The sequence below is a fragment of the Heloderma suspectum genome, chromosome 4 (genome assembly GCF_057233095.1).
Source record: "Heloderma suspectum isolate Gila_16-S chromosome 4, 16-S_ref, whole genome shotgun sequence".
Taxonomy (NCBI): Eukaryota; Metazoa; Chordata; class Lepidosauria; order Squamata; family Helodermatidae; genus Heloderma; species Heloderma suspectum.
In genome coordinates this window covers 116,185,846-116,196,276 of record NC_139461.1, presented here as the reverse complement: position 1 = coordinate 116,196,276, position 10,431 = coordinate 116,185,846, and positions in this window count along the sequence as shown.

Below are 10,431 nucleotides of genomic sequence, written 5' to 3'. Positions count from 1 at the left end.
GGCAGGAGATGCAATCGGCAGGTGATTCTTGCCCTCGTGCCTGTCAAATCTCATCCTGACCGCGCCCCCCAAAACTGAAAACAAAGGCCCAGAGCAGGCAGACGCAGCAGTTTCTTCTGCTATGGGAGAATTTCACATGGAGGTCATGGCGCTCCTGTTCTGTGGGCTGGGAAAAATACCACATTTTTTGCATTTGGGGAAAACACAAGATAGGCTGGAGGAGATGGCAGGAGACACCCTGGAGGGTAATGGCATCATCTAAACAGCCTGCAAACTTCTGAGAGAGAGCCATCTCAGTAGCAGGATAAAAGCTCTGTGTGATGAACCCCTGTGTCTAGCAACAGCTGTGTCTCCCCCCCTCCTCATTTTTATGCTAGGGTAGGCATGGGGGGAGATCATCTGGATTGGGACTCTAGCATGGGGGTAGGTGGCAGAGGGGCATTTCAGATCTGGATTGGGGGCTCTAGAGCAAAAAAAGAGAGAAGAAGATGTAGCTGATAGACACAGAATTAAAGTAATGTCTAAAGTAAAACTAAAAAAGTAAATCTAGAGTAAAAATTTAAAAATATGTAGCTGCTAGATACAGCATTAAAGTAATGTCTGTTTTGGCCCTCAGTTCTTTGAGTGTAGAAATTATCCCTGCAGAAGGGGGCAATGGGACTGTAGTGTCGTGTGGTGCCCTGGCCTCATGCCTCAGACATCTGCCTCAAGAAAGACTGCAGCTACAATTTCATGAGATATTCCAGTTGTGTAGAAGCTTCCAGGTGAACAGCTGCTCATGGAGGGGCTTCCCCAATGCAGATGTCTGGGCCTAAACAGGAACGTCCAGGGGACAAGACAGGTCTTGCAGTTAAGTACAAAAGAAATCAAAGGCACAAGCGTAGGATGGGAGTAATCTGACTTGGCAGCAGGACATGTGAAAAGGGCCAAGGTATCTTAGTGGATCACAACCTGGATATGTCAGCAGTGTGATGCAGCTGCTAAAATAGCTAATGCCATCTTAGGCTTAATTAACAGAAGCAGAGCATCCAGGTCATGGGAAGCAACAGTTTGCTCTATGCTGTGTTAGTCAGGCTAACTGTTTCATGTTTCTGCTATCTCTTTGGTGACTGGTCTTGAGAGTATCTACACTTCTGGGAAGGGTGAGCTGAAAAAAACCAAAGGGATTACCTCACTCTTGACCCACAAATAAAGCAGACTATTTTGCTGTGATTGACCAGTATACCACTGAAAGAATTTGTCCACCTGGGAAGTGAAATTATTATTCTTCAGGCCCAGTTCTGGATGCCACATTTTAAGAAGGAGATCGACAAACTTGAGTGTGTCCAAGGATAAGCGACCCGGATGCTGAGGGTCTGGAAATCAAGTCGTAGGAGGAGCAGTTGAAACAGCTGGGGTTATGTTTCAGCTGGAGAAGATCAGATTAAGGAGAGGCATGACAGCAGTCTTCAAATGTTAGAAAGGCTGTCATGCAGAAGGTGGGGCAAGTTGCAGGACTAGAACCAATGGTTGGAAGTTGCAGGGAAGCAGGTTCCAGATAAACTTCAGAAGAAACTTCCTAACAGTGAGGGCTGTTGGGCAGTGGAACAGTCTTAGGATGTGGTGGCTTCTCACTGGGGGTATTTCAAGAGTTTAATAATTTTTCACACTGCCCTCCCATCCCACCTCTCAGCATGTTCTTTAGCCACACTGGGTATAGCAATATTGAAGGCCAGCATGTACATTTTGAAATAACGAACTAAACTAACCCTGTTCAGCTTCACAGGGCTGCTGTAACAATGACAAACAGGCATGCATGTGAAATGTATTATTTTATCAGTGTCGTAATATTTCGCCTTGTTCTAATGGGAATGCTTTTGCCATAGTTAGTCATGAGCTCCTCGGCTCTTTTAGGAGCACAGGAAGCTGCCTTATACTGAGCCGGACCCTTGGTCCATCTAGCCCAGCTTTGTTGACACTGACTGGCAGTGGCTCTCCAGGGTTTCAGGCAGGACTTTTTCCAGCCCCACCTGGAGATGGCTGAGATTGAACCTGAGACTCTCCGCATGCAAAGCATGTGCTCTCCCAACTGCACTATGGCCCTTTTAATACAGAAAAACACTGGGAGGCTCAGATTTTCTCCATGGAAACAGTGTACTGGAATCAGGATTCCAGCAGACAGATGTATATTGTTTGTAGGGTAGGCATGGGGATTCCTACCCATCAAGGCTCAAAACAATTATTATAATAGTATAATTGAGATATAGTCAGATCCCTATCCGCAATGAAGCTGATGAATCCAACTGAAGTACATGAGAAGAATGTCATGCAATAAATTCCATCTCATTGTAATGCAATACTATTATGTCTACCATTTCAAACATACTTATATGGAATTCTATGGGACGTCAATGGATCTGGTCTACCCAAGCAGTGAAAAAAGTGGGGATATGACGGTAGAACAACTGTAGCACTTCAGACCGAAAGTAGTGATGGGTGAGAATTTTGTTTCAGGTCATTTTCTATATGCATTGACCAAAATTTACAAATTATTTCATATTCAGAATGGAAAGAACTTAAGATTTCTTTAAAAAAAAAAAATGAATCTGGGAGAAACCAAAACTAACAAATTCATACATCCAGACCCAGGGCTTTGAGTGCTTATCTACTAAAAGTCTGCGTTTGAATCCCTACCTATTCAACCACCTTAGTGCGGACTGAGGGTTTCCACTTCTTTTTTTCTCACAGGCTCCTCATCTTTAACTGCTATGTGGCAGGCAGATACAACATAGTTCTCCCCACACTGTTCTAAATGAATTTAGGGGTGTACGAAACCCCGCTTACCTGGCTCCACTGGGTTCCACAGGTGGGGAGACGCGATCCGTTCCTCCCCCTAGAATCCTTGATGGGGGGGGAGGCGATCCGTTCCTCCCCCCCGGAATCCTGCCTGGCCGGGTCTGCTCCGTGGCCAGGCTGCAGAGCCACCGGCCAGGCCAACCCGCAGCAGGGCCTCCAGCCGCTGCCGGGCTGCTGTGGACTCAAATGGCGTCCGGCATAGGGGACGCCATTTGCATCCCTACGCAAACCCGTGATAGGCTACGTAAATATTTATGTAGCCTATCACGGCTAAAGCAGGGATGCAAATGGCGTCCCCTACATCGTTTGCGTTCCCGCTTTAGCCATGATAGGCTATGTAACATAGCCTATCATGGGCCAGTGTAGGGACGCAAATGACAGCTGCTACGACGGCCGCCATTTGCGGCCACAGCAGCCCGGCAGTGGCCGGAGCCGCCGCTACTGCCACCGCAGCCAGAGCCGGAGACTAGGGATGGCGGAGAATTTCTCCCCGAAACTTTGGGGGGCCGAGCGCCAACGTGTTCGGCCCCCCGAACAAGTTTTGGGGAGAAATTCCCCGCACCCCCCGCCCCCGCAGCCCCCCCGGGACGGGACTGGTGAATGTCCCTCCCGGCGGCGGGTCTGGCCAGCGGTTCGGTGGGTCTTTGTCCGGGGCAGGAGCGGCAGCCGGTCTTTCGACCGGCTGCCGCCGCCGCCATTCCAATAAAAGAAAAAAAAAATGCCCCCGTGATAGGCTACGTTAATCGTCACATAGCCTATCACGGGGGCATTGTTGTTTTTTTAACTGTTTAGTTCGCGGCCGGGCGAGGCAAGGCGCCTCCTCCCCGGCCTGAATTTCGGCCGGGCGAGGCGGGAAGCCTCCCCCCCTGGCCTGAATTTCGGCCGGGCGAGGCGGGAAGCCTCCCCTCCCGGCCTGAACTTCACGGGGGGAGCAGCGAAGCGCCTCCCCCCCACCGCGAAAAGCTTCGAGGACAGGTAAGTGATTTTCGTGCACCCCTACCGGAGACACAGCCAGGTAGGCTCTGTTTTGTGGGGCTTTCGCGGGGTGATGGGGCAGGGGGCTCTGTTCCACCATGGATTCCGGGGGGCCAAATTCACTGGAATTCGACCCCCCTGGGATCAGTGGCAGAATTCTCTAACATCCCTAGGGATGTCAGAGAATTCCACCATGGATCTCAGTGAGGCCGAATGCCAATGCATTCGCCCTCCCGAAATCCGTGGTGGAACGAAGCCCCCTGGCCCCCCCCGCAAAAGGCGTGTGAAATGGAGTACCTACCTGCTGCCGTTTGCGCTGCTTTGCGAATGGCGGCCGTGTCTGCGGCTGCCATTTGCTTCTTCATTATAGCTGTGATAGGCTACGTAAATACTTACATAGCCTATCACGGCTAATGCAGGGACGCCATTTGTGTTCCTGCGGAGGCCGTGATAGGCTACGTAAATATTTACGTAGCCTATCACGGCAAAAAAAGGGAACACAAATGGTGGCTGCTGTAGCCGCCGCCATTTGCGTTCCCTTTATTTTTGCCATAATAGGCTACGTAAATATTTACGTAGCCTATCATGGCAAAAGACAGGGGCGCAAATGGTGTAGTGGCCACCATTTGCGCTCCTGTCTTTTGCTGTAATAGGTTACGTAAATATTTACATAGCATATCACGGCAAAAAAAAAAAAAGGGAACGCAAATAGCGGCCACCGTAGCCGCTGCCGTTTACGTTCACTGTTTTTTGGTTTTTTTGTTGTGATAGGCTACGTAAATATATACGTAGCCTATCACGGCAAAATACAGGGATGCAAATGGCGGCTACAGTGGCCACCATTTGCGTCCCTGTGCAGGCTGCCAGCGGCCGGATGTCCGGCTGCGGGTGTCCCCAGCTGGCGGCTCTGCAGAGTCCCTGTGGAGCGGAGCCAGCCGGGGAGAATTTCGGGGGGAGGGACGGAGCGCCTCCCCCCACTGCAAATGTCACCCTTCGAAAAGGTAAGTGACTTTCGTACATCCCTAATACATCCCTAACCGAATTTGGCTGGTGCAGATGGGTGATAATTTTGATTCAACTCCTTTTTGTATAACAGTTTCCCACAATTTGCCAGTTCCTTCACATATGAAATGGAAAAAAATATATTTTTTAAAACACTAAATGCAGGAGAAAGCAGAACTGACAGATCTGAGTAGATATGCATAGGATTGCTCTGTTAATGTCTTTACTCAAAGTTGTCTGTAAGGACAACTAATAGCTAGCCTGTGCAGAGGATGAAGGAGAGAGTATTGCCTGCCTCACCGCCCGCCCCCCCCCCATTTGAGACTATACATGATTCTTTGGAAGTAGCTATATATTTTAGCAACTCACTGGTTCTATCATTATAAAGAATTATATGAGCCTTTCTGCTACGCATTTATGCCAAAGACATAAATCCCTTTATCTGTTTTTTTAAAGGACAACTGTTTTCCTGGTGTTGATAAAACTGTTATAGATTTATAAGTTATAAATGCACTTGAAATATGCTGCTGTTTTTATTTTTTTGCAACTGAATCCTGAGTGAATGCAGGAAAGAAGTGTTAATCTTTTGCTGAGCTGAGGATTTCATTTGCCTGATACCTGTCTGGATGCCCTTCAGCCTGCGTGGTCCTGATGTAAAAGGGCTGCAGGAAAAGGAAGACATACTTAGTTGTGTATAGCAGGTTTAGCTGCAGTCCTCAAAACACTCTGCAAACACAAGACCCGTTCATTTCAGCTGGGGCTTTTCACATGATACACATGCATTGTAGTATGTTCTATTTATTATGCCAATCTTAATTATAAACCCAATTGCCGTATTATATGTGTAAAATGCCCCATTTTCTGGAAACACAACATCCGACATTTGAAGCTGCTAAACCAAATCACAAACATTATATTTTTAAAAACCTTCCTCATTTTACACAAGAGAGAACACCTATATGAAACGTACCTTTTCTTTTGTGGAAGAGATTCTAACACCGCTTGATGGGTGTATCTGATATGATGTTGTCCAGTGAGGCACTGATATTTAAAGCTGTAAATTTGCATAATGTTTAGTGTGTTGCACACGTTGGCTTCTCTGGAAGATTCTGGAGTTTGGATTCATGATCCTGAAGATGCTAATTAATTTGTGCAAAAGCAAGTCAAGACACTTGTATTTAGGGCAGGAACCTAAGACCGGTGAGGCACGTAATTTATAGACACATATTGTAACTTGTGATTAGAGATTAGGGAGACTATTTTTTTCCCCTAATTTCTGGAGTTATTAGGACTTCCAGTCATGTTCCAGAAGAAGCATGGCTGGGGAACATGGCAGTGGTAACCCTAGGGGGGAAAACACACACACTGGGGATGACAACAAAGGAGCAAAGTGCACTGGGCTGGGGGATATTGCAAGCTGTCCCACAAGTTAGATTTATGAAAGAGAAATAGCAGTATATCTCACATGAATGCCCTCATCCTAAACATAATTTCTCCAAAGTCTGTCTGATTGATTTCGAAAGTTATTAGAGGTTTTAGATTGTTATTATTTAGCTGTTCTGCTGTCTTTTAAATCTTTACTGTATGATTTATCATGGTTCTTTTTAACCTGTTTTATTGTGAGAGCCTCCCTAAGAACATCGTGTTATAGGGCAGTCTATGAACACCATAAATAAATAAAAGAATCCAAAAAGTGCTTTTCCTTCAAGTAAGCACTGCAGTCCAGCCAGGGCCCCATCTAAATGGCCAATTTAGAGTGACAGCACATTAGGGTCAATGGCGACAGATCACGTTGTTGCCAATCCACACCAACCCCCCAGCTTCTCTGTGGAAAAGGGGCATTTTCAGAAAGTCCTTTTAGTGCGTTTTTCCCCTTAAAAGTGGCTCGCGAGCAGTTCAGCTACAGTGTGCCCCATCCACCTGCTTTAAATCCTGGGCATGCCTATTTCTGTGACCTTTCTGTTACCTGGTGTGACCTGGTCAAGGGGTGGGGTTGCCCCTCCCCTCTCTGTTCCCTCTTTCCCCCCATTCACAGTAGGGCTCTTTTGGTCACAGACTTCTTCCCACTTAGCACTACTTCCCATTCATAAGCATTCACAGTAGAGAATTGCTGCCCCATTCACAGTAAGCAGGGACACAGTGGTGGGGGGTCTCACCGGGGGGAAGACCCGGGACGTTTTTTAGAGCCAGGTCTCAGCCAGGTCCCTCCCACTCCCAGCCTACTGCTGTGAACCTAGACCGGGCTTAGCCCAGGAAGGCAACCTGGGGAGTGCCCCAGAATGGAGCGGGAGCAGCACTTGGGGAAGTTTGGAGAAGTTTTATGCTGTGGGAGGCGGGGAGGGGCGGTCAAGAAAGAGGAAGTTTCTTTGTGGAGGTGGGGGGCGGAATCGCCCTGCTCCGAGATCTCTCCAGGTCTGCTGTTGCCGCTGGCTGGACAGACAACACTGGCTTCGCTTCTGTGTGGCCGGATCCAGTTCCTTTTCCACTTTCCCACCTCCTGGCCACAGAGTCCCAGCTCCTCCGAGAGCTGCAGCTCTCCTTATCCCCCTCTATTCTGTCTCCCCTTTTCATTTCTAAGGGAGGAAAGAGAACGGGCGGTGCGGGGGCGGGGGGGGGGGGAGATGGACGATATGACCTAAGGCTGCATTGACTTCCATCGGTATAGGACACTGTTTGTACACAGCCATGCCCCTGCTGTTTATCCCTCTGGAATGCTGCAATCTCCCCCCAGCTCTTTCTTTATAGCTTCTGGATCTGCATTTTTAAAAACATCAAATAAGGTTAATCACTGTAAAGTGTCTTAGGACTCCAAGGTGGTGGACAGGACACCCTCACCATTAAAAAAAGGCATAAATCTAAAAGACAGGGGTAAAGAACCAGCTAGATTATTATTTATTCTAAGAAACATGCTCTCTGTCACTCGCTCTTCTTCCATAATACCGCAAGTAAGAAAACTGGAGGTGTTTGTCTCGTTCCCATCATCTGTCTCCTTTCTGCTTAAACAGTTCTTTTTGAGTTTCCTTCCTTCCTTCCTTCCTTCCTTCCTTCCTTCCTTCCTTCCTTCCTCTCTTTTCCCCTTTTCTTTCTCCCAACAACAAAAGTTGCTTATAGGCGCTCTCTGTCTAAAAATGGCAGCCCCTCTCTGCAAGGAGAGAAGCCTTTTTCATTGTGATGGCTTTCTCTCTCTCTCTCTCTCTCTCTCCCCCGCCCCCATTCCCCCATAGAAATATCTCTGGGAAAACTTGCACCACAGCGGACAAAGGAAGCTCTTTCCACAGGGATCCAGATGCATTTAATCTACAGGGGAAAATAGAAAGCAGATTTACTCTCACCATCACAGCCACCATCCACTCCCCCCCCACACCTCTCTCTCTCTCTCTCATCCCCCCCCCCTCTTCCAAGCTCCCTTTTTGCTTCCCACTAATCTCCTTTTCAAGGCATGGCATAAAATGAAGTGACCTACGGAGGCACCCGAGTCCTGTCCCAGGGCAGCTGCACACACCAAGGGGGAGTAGAAGTTGGAAACTAAGCATAGGAAGGCAGCAGAACTCGGGGGGGGGGGGGAAGCAACACAACAGGAAATCACCTTTGCTCTCCACCCTTGAAATATGCCTTTGTTTTTTGCCCAGTTCTTTCTTTCAGCTGATCATGCCAAGAGAAAATGGATACTCTGCACTTTTCTATTCCAAGAGCATACAGTGTTCATTTATTTGACTTGGAGACAAAAGTTAGGAGTGTATGTATATGTGTGTATTACATATTATATACACATGCATATATTACATGTTTTATACAAACACACACACACACACACACACACACCAAAGTCTTGTGGCACCTGAAAGACTAACACTATGGCACAAAGCTTTCTTGGGTTGTCTCCACACGGAGCTTTTATCCTGCGATTGCGATTGCTCCTTCATGGAAGTTTGAGGGCTCTTTACATGACACTGTGATCATTCAAGGCGTCTCCTGCCCAGTGGTATAGTGGAGGCTGGGCTTTTTCATTAGCAGGGACTCTGATGTCATCTGCCACCCCCTTCAGAATTCCCTGTTCGCTCTGAGCTTAGCTGCGATCCTCACTGTAGCTGTGAGGGCAATGAATTTTCCAAGCAACAATATATTGTCCCATGTTGGAATGCAAAGTATTTGGGGTGGCTTGGTCTGGAATGGGCAATTAAGACCTATTCGCTTTACCAAAGATGTGCTCCTAGTGGAGGTGAAAACTCCTAGAACTGGTTTGTGGATATGGATCAACACAGCTGCCTGAAATTTTTGGACCGCCCTTAGAGACTGTCACAATGAGCTCCTGCATTTCCAAATTTACCACTACACCACTGGGGGAGAGATATAATGAAGGAGCTTAGGGAAGGCTAATGGGTAGAGTTGGGGCGTTAAGCGAGTGTGCAAGGGGTCTGTTGAGAAAGGATCTGTCCATGAGGGCTGAGATGAGAGGGTGAAGCTTCCATAGAGTATCATATTTTGAAAACCTAAAATGTTTTGTGTGTGAGTGAGTGAGTGAGTGAGTAGGTGGGTGGGTGAAAAAGATCTTAACACGCCTGCATTTTTTCTCAGACGTCCAATTGAAATACCCCTAAGGCAGGGGTCTTTTGGACCCCAGTTGAAGGCTGCATATCTTACAAGGTTGTATAATCTTAGAAGGGGGCATGGCTGCAAGGGGGCATGGCTGTGACTGTAACGAGGGGACCCTGCACTTCTGAATTTGCCACTACACTACTTACAGTAAGTAGCCTATTTTTCCCATTGAGAAAATCGCAGCAGCGGGTTTCAAGCCTTCACAGTGTCATGGACTTTAGGAAATAGCTGACTTTGCTTTATTGGACATGCTGGGAAGACTACTAAAAAATGCTAACTCACCTCTCTGAAACAATATAAGATGTCTTCTTATGAAATGCAAATATTAAATATGAAGAATGAAGAATCTGAAAACATGAATAACTAAGAGCTATTGTATGAACCTGTATTAAAAAGAAGGTACAGGTTCACATGAATTCTGGGTAACTGGCATAAAAATAGTGGCAAATGACCTGGATAGTACCCAAAGAGAAAATGCTGATTTAAAGCCCTACCACTGGGGCCAAAAATTTATTTGAGCAATGAAAAAGTGGGAGACTGTAAAATTCCAGGTCAAAGTGTACTAAAAGTTTTTGCTTCTCAATTAATGAGCAAAAAATACTGTAAAAGGTATGCACATCAAAAAGCTTGATATATAGATGTTGAAAAAAAAAGTTAAATAGGAAAACTTTGAGAAGGTATAATTCAAAACTGATCTTATCTAGCCTGAAAGGTGTACGTGTAAGCCTTCTATGTATGTTTTAATGCTTTTAAGAATGTTTAATATCAATGAAATAATTAATACTATGAACCCTAATTTATGGCACCGTAGATAACATTAGTTATGAAGTAATTTCTATACAAAAGGGGTATAAATATGTGCTGATTTTAGAATGCAGGAGCTTCTTCTTAGGGGCTCACCACCTTGCCTGTGTACCCGTTAGCTGAATACCCTATTCAGTATTGAATGGGGAACTTGGTACTTAGAATGACATCACTCTTTTTTAAAGTATTAAGACTAGAAGTCTAAAAACAAAACATGGT